Genomic DNA, 5,839 nt, shown 5'->3' with positions numbered 1-5,839 from the left:
AGGCTGCGCCTCGGTGTAATTTTGACATTATACACCTTCTCATCTTGCACTTTCTACTTTGGCTTCAAACCAGACCTTTCTCACTCAAAAAAGAGAAAATCTCATTCAGTTTCACCACTTTTTCTTCATTATTATTATTATTATTATTATTATTCACATACTCTGACATTCATGAAAGCAACATTTCTTTTTTTTTTTTTTAACTTTTGCCATTATTACCTCGAGTAAACATGAGCACCCTGTCTAACTTGTCTTTGCTCTACGTCTTATCTAAAGCACCGGTGTTGGGTGGTGTTTGTAATTATGAGTGTGTTAAGAGCGGGAGGTGGGTGGTGTCAGGTAAACAACGAAGTAGAGTGTGTGGCATGGTGTGGCCGAGCAGCTTGTTAGAGACTGCATGCTACCGTGTTTGAAAAAAAAAAAAAAGTCAGGCTGTGGTTCACTGCGCTGGATCGGTTTTAATGTGCGCTGAGTGTGTGCTGCAAGGGCGCAATTGCGCAGGCGCGCAGCTTAGAGGGATAATTGTAAATCTCTATTAAAAAGGCAAACAGACAAGGCTTTAAGTTTTACTTTCTCCAAGGGGAGCGAGCAGAGCCTCTCCCTACGACCAGTCAACTCCGACTCGTGTCGCGCTGCAACTTTTTTTATTCACATAAGTCACATGATGAGAGTGTGTGTGTGACTGTTTAATTGATTACATCTGTCAGGTTGATTACATCTGTCTGATTAATGACATTTGTATCAAGACAATAAGTTCAAAGGTGCAAGCAAGGTGGTGATGTGTTACCAACTATTTACAAAATGAGAACATATGAATGATTTCTTGAACAGTCATCATCATTTCCCCTTTTTCACTTATTAAATATGGCTTATTTATTTATACATCAAACATTCAAACACGTCAACCAGAAATGAAAGGAGTGTGTAAACGAAGTGGGATGAAACTGGAAATCAAAGATTTTTTGAAAATATTCAACTAAGTTCGTTAGAGAAGTCGTTGAATTAACAATGAATCAGATAGATCATGTCGTATGTACTGTACCTTGAAAATTATGATTTTAATGTAATATCTTCTACGGTTGTTTGGAGAATATATCGGCAATTCCAAATTTTCATGGTCGCCGCCATTTTGGCAAGTCACCTGACCTACGTGCGCGGATGTGACGTATTACGTGCGCAAACAAAGGCTCGCTTACGTTGTGATGCAATTATGGCCATCGTTGATTTCTCGGATTTAGCCTCATCTGATGAACAAATAGCATTATCGGTTGCTCGAGAAGACAAAGGAATACTTCCGTACAGATTTGAACCTGGCTGTAAATAATGTAGAATTTTTGGATAGTCCTTCGGACGGGAATGACGCGTGGTCCGACAATTCGGAGAACGATGCGTGGGACACACCATTCATCCATCCTATTGATTTTGGAGTGCGTTTAGGCCAGCCTGAGAATCATTGGTGCACATGCGACCGATGCGTAGCCATGGACAGTCCTCTGAAGAATCTTTGTTGTCAGGAACTTGAGGGACTGGAAGGAAAGATATTTGGAGCGGACCTGGATTGCATTTCCTTCCATAGCGAGTTTCATAGCATTGTCCTCTGGAAGCCTGGACTGAGTGTCATGATCCTGCCGCTCCAGCCCGGGCTGTGCGGGTGCCCACGCGCTCGTGCTAATTGGGAGGCACACACCTGCGCCTCATGCGGGCTGATTATCCCGTGTGTGTGTATATATAGGACCCCGATGACGACTGGTCCGCCGCAGGATCGTTGAGCTTCATGCCCCGTTCGAGTACTTCCGTATCCCTGATCGTCAACCCGTGTGTCCTGACCTCCGCCTGTTCTCCAACCGACCCTGTAAGCCTGACTCCCTTGAGACTTCTGCCTTCCTTGATCGATCTCCCGTGTACCGACTCCTGCCTGCCCGCTCACCTGCTCTCTTCGCCCAACGTCCCAACTACCGCTGCTGCACCTGACTGCCTGCCCGATCCCCGACCACGGAATAATAAACGTTTCTCCCCGAACTACCTTGCATCTTCCGAGCCTCGCATTTGGGTCCTACTCCCGTTCCGATGGGTCGTGACACTGAGAACTCCCCTCGTGGTGATGAAGGATGTGAAAAAGGCAACTCTGGTAGAACCCATCAGTGAAAGATAGGCCTTATATTGTGGGAAAGGTTGCTTCTACTTTTGGCTTTACCTGTGAGGGGTGGCCACAGTGTGTCATCTCAGATGGACGTTCATATTTGTTTGGCACTCTTTTTACCCCGAATGCCCTTCCTGATGCAACCCCTCTCGGGGAGTTGGGAAAGGTTGTATATATATTAAAAAATTCAACATTTAAAAATAAAATGCAATATTTTCAGTCTCCTGAGATTCAACTGGCTACAATTCGCTTTCTGAAATTAAACCGGCTCCAATTTGCTGTATGAAATTCACTGTCTAAATTCTAGGTGGAGGCATAAAATGTTTCAGTATTGAGCAATTTATTTGGAAGTATTCCTCCATCTTCCCGATCAACCGATACTGCTATTTCTGTATCAGATGAGGATAAATCTGAGAAATCAAAGCTGGCCGTAATTGTGTCACAACGTAAGCGAGCCTTTCTTTGCCCACATAATAAGTCACATCAGCGCACGTAGGTCATGTGACTCGCCAAAATGTCGGCGACTGGGAATATTCAAAATTGGCGATATGAATATTCTCAAAACATCCTTAAATGATATCGGATTAAAATAATAATTTTCAAGGTACAGTACATATGACATGACCTATCTGATACATTGTTAATTCAATGACTGGACTTCTTTCAACGCTGAAACAGAAATGGACACGATTTTCAAATTATTGGACTTCGTTCCTTGCCAGGCGGGGATCTGCAGGATGGGACTTGAGACGTAAGATGAGGGGACTGAGAGGTGAGTTCTGCAGCCAGACTCTCTTGAGTGCAAAAGGACCAGGAAACAGATGGAAGGAGAGGAAAAGCAAACTGAGCGTCCAGGCAGCTGTTTGCCACTCATGTTTTGCTGTACACTAATACTGTACTGAGAGAGACAATTTTCTTGTGTGTTGTGACATACACCAGCACGGTGCAGAGGTTGGAAAGCATTGGCCTCACAGTTCCGAGGGCCCGGGTTCAACCCCAGTCCTCCCTGTGTGGAGTTTTCATGTTCTCCCCCTGCCTGCGTGGGTTTTCTCCGGGCACTCCGGTTTCATTCCACATCTCAAAAGATGCAAGATTAATTGGACACTCTAAATTTCCCCAAGGTGTGAGTGTGGCTGTTTGTGGCTGGAAACCAGTTCAGGTTGTACCCTGCTTCCTGCCCGTTGACAGCTGGGATAGGCTCCAAAGCTCCCGTGACCCTTGTGAGAATGAGCGCCAAACAAAATGGATGGACAAATGTTGTTACATACTTAGCCATTAAATGTGATTATGATTGTTTTTGTGTCTCAACACTAATTAAGTGTTGTTTTGAGTTCAGGTTTTCGCTTTAATTTAGATTTAAGTTTAAATTTAAGTTTAGTCAGACCTGAAAACTGGTTTCTCCTAAAGAAGAATGAAAGCAAAAACAAAAAAATTCTACAAGAGGATTCCATGGGTTTCTTTTGCAGTCCCACAATGGCCCACTTTCAATAGTATAGTGGTTATCACGTTCGCCTCACACGTGAAAGGTCCCCGTTTCAAGAGCAGCTGCAAACATGCTTTATTTTCTCGCGTGCTCGTCAAGGAGCTGTTTGACTGGGTTTTCTGTTCATGTTGTAAATCTTGAGGAGAGTGGAAGTTTCCATAGATTAATGCTGCTGATCTGTGCCTGGTATTTGTTCTAAAACTTTGTCTGAGCAAGGACTTTACGGTGGCGCGGCTGTAAAGCGTTGGCCTCACAGTTCTGAGAACTTGGGTTCAATCCCATCCCAGCCAGTGTGGAGTTTGCAAGTTCTCCCGTGCCTGCATGGGTTTTCTCTAAGCACTCAGGTTTCCTCCCACATCCCACAAACATGCAATGTTAGTTACTCTAAATTGCCCCGAGGTGTGATTGTGAGTGCGGCTGTTTGTCTCGATGTGCCCTGCGATTGGCTGGGTGTAGCCCGCCTCCTGCCTGTTGACAGCTGGGATAGGCTCCAGCACTCCTAAAATCTTTGTGAGGATAAGTGGTTAAGAAAATGGATGGATGATTATGTGGAGAGTGACCTGAATGTCACTTTTAATCACCACTCGAGATTTTAGCACAAAAGCGGTTGAAATGGTAATCCATATCAAATGTTGATTAATATACAGTAAAAAGTTTAATGCCTATTGAGTCTTTCACATTGTTTCACTGGTGCTGGCTCAGCATCCTTCAGCCTTGTTGCCATGTCGACAGATTTAGAGAATCAACCTTGCCAGATTTCACCATCTGTGATCGTATAGTGGTTAGTACTCTGTGTTGTGGCTGCAGCAACCCTGGTTCAAATCCAGATCATGGCAAGATTAAATCCATGAAGATAATTTTTTTAGTCCTTATGGATGAAATTTGCATGGGACAGTGACAATTTGTGAGATGGGCTTGGGTAGGGCTTGAATCCATCGTCAAGCTAATAGTGCAATGGATAACATGTCTGAAATAATGAATCCTTGCAGTTAATTAATTTCCACAAGGTCCAAAGCTTCATGGTGCTTTATTTGTGCTATGGCATATCAAGTGGTCGGGAAGCTCAAGAGGTCAACAGTGTTGAGAATTCTATGGCTATTTGTTCAACAAAAATGGTTTGAATGTGCTTGTGAAACTACATGAACAAAATACAAGTGCTCTCAGGATAATTTCCTCTTCATTTTTATTTAGAAATAATAACTTTCCCAAAATGTTTGTCATTCAACGGTGTCATTTTTGGGGAAAGTATTTCACCAGCTTTGGACAATATGACTGTCAAATAAAAACAAATTTGTATGATTCAACCTGTTTATTTTTTATCTTACTGAAAAAAAACTTGAACATGATTAAAAAGGTTGATGAATGTTGTGAGGGAGGACATGAGGACAGTGGGTGTTAGAGAGGAGGATGCACGAGATAGGCTTAAATGGATAAAGATGACACGATGTGGCAACCCCTAACGGGACAAGCCAAAGGAAAAGAAGAAGAGTTGGACTTCATATCAAAACGCACCACTGGCTGCAACGTGTCGACAACAAGTTGCAGACTGTGTTGTTGCTTTGTCCTTGAAGTACAGAGGAAAGTGGAGGTCATAGGGTTAAAAACTTGTGATTGTGAGAGCAGCAGTTGTCTGAGTCCGTGTGACCTGCAATTGGCTGGCAACCAGTTCAGGATGTACCCTGCCTCCTGCACGTTGGCAGCTGGGAGAGGCTCTAGCACTCCTGTGACCCTTGTGAGGATAAGCGGCTGAGAAAATGGATAGATGGATTTACCTACCTTTTAAACTTAAATTTGGAAGTGATTGTTACAATTTGGCAGTATGGTGGAGCAGCTGTAGAGCATTGGTCTCACAGTTCTGAGGACCCAGGTTCAATCCCAGCCCCACCTTTTGAGTTTGCATGCCCTTGTGTGCCTCTGTGAGTTTTCTCCTTGCACTCCAGTTTTCTCCCACATTCCCAAAGCATGCAGCATTAATACCCAATGAACCCTTAACTTGCTACACAGGCCACTTGAGAGAAAGACAGCAAGTTGGATCATTACTTCATACTGATCCACTACAGATGACATAGTTGGGTTCGTCCAGGAGTTGAACCCGGGACCTCTCGCACCCAAAGCGAGAATCATACCTCTAGACCAATAAGCCACATGAGTAACAAGTACCCCCCAACCACTCCCGTCCCGAAAAGCTTCACGACCACGAAGTTCGGAGTGAATCC

This window comes from Syngnathoides biaculeatus, chromosome 20 (genome assembly GCF_019802595.1).
Source record: "Syngnathoides biaculeatus isolate LvHL_M chromosome 20, ASM1980259v1, whole genome shotgun sequence".
Taxonomy (NCBI): domain Eukaryota; kingdom Metazoa; phylum Chordata; class Actinopteri; order Syngnathiformes; family Syngnathidae; genus Syngnathoides; species Syngnathoides biaculeatus.
Note: the sequence above shows the minus strand (reverse complement) of the source record.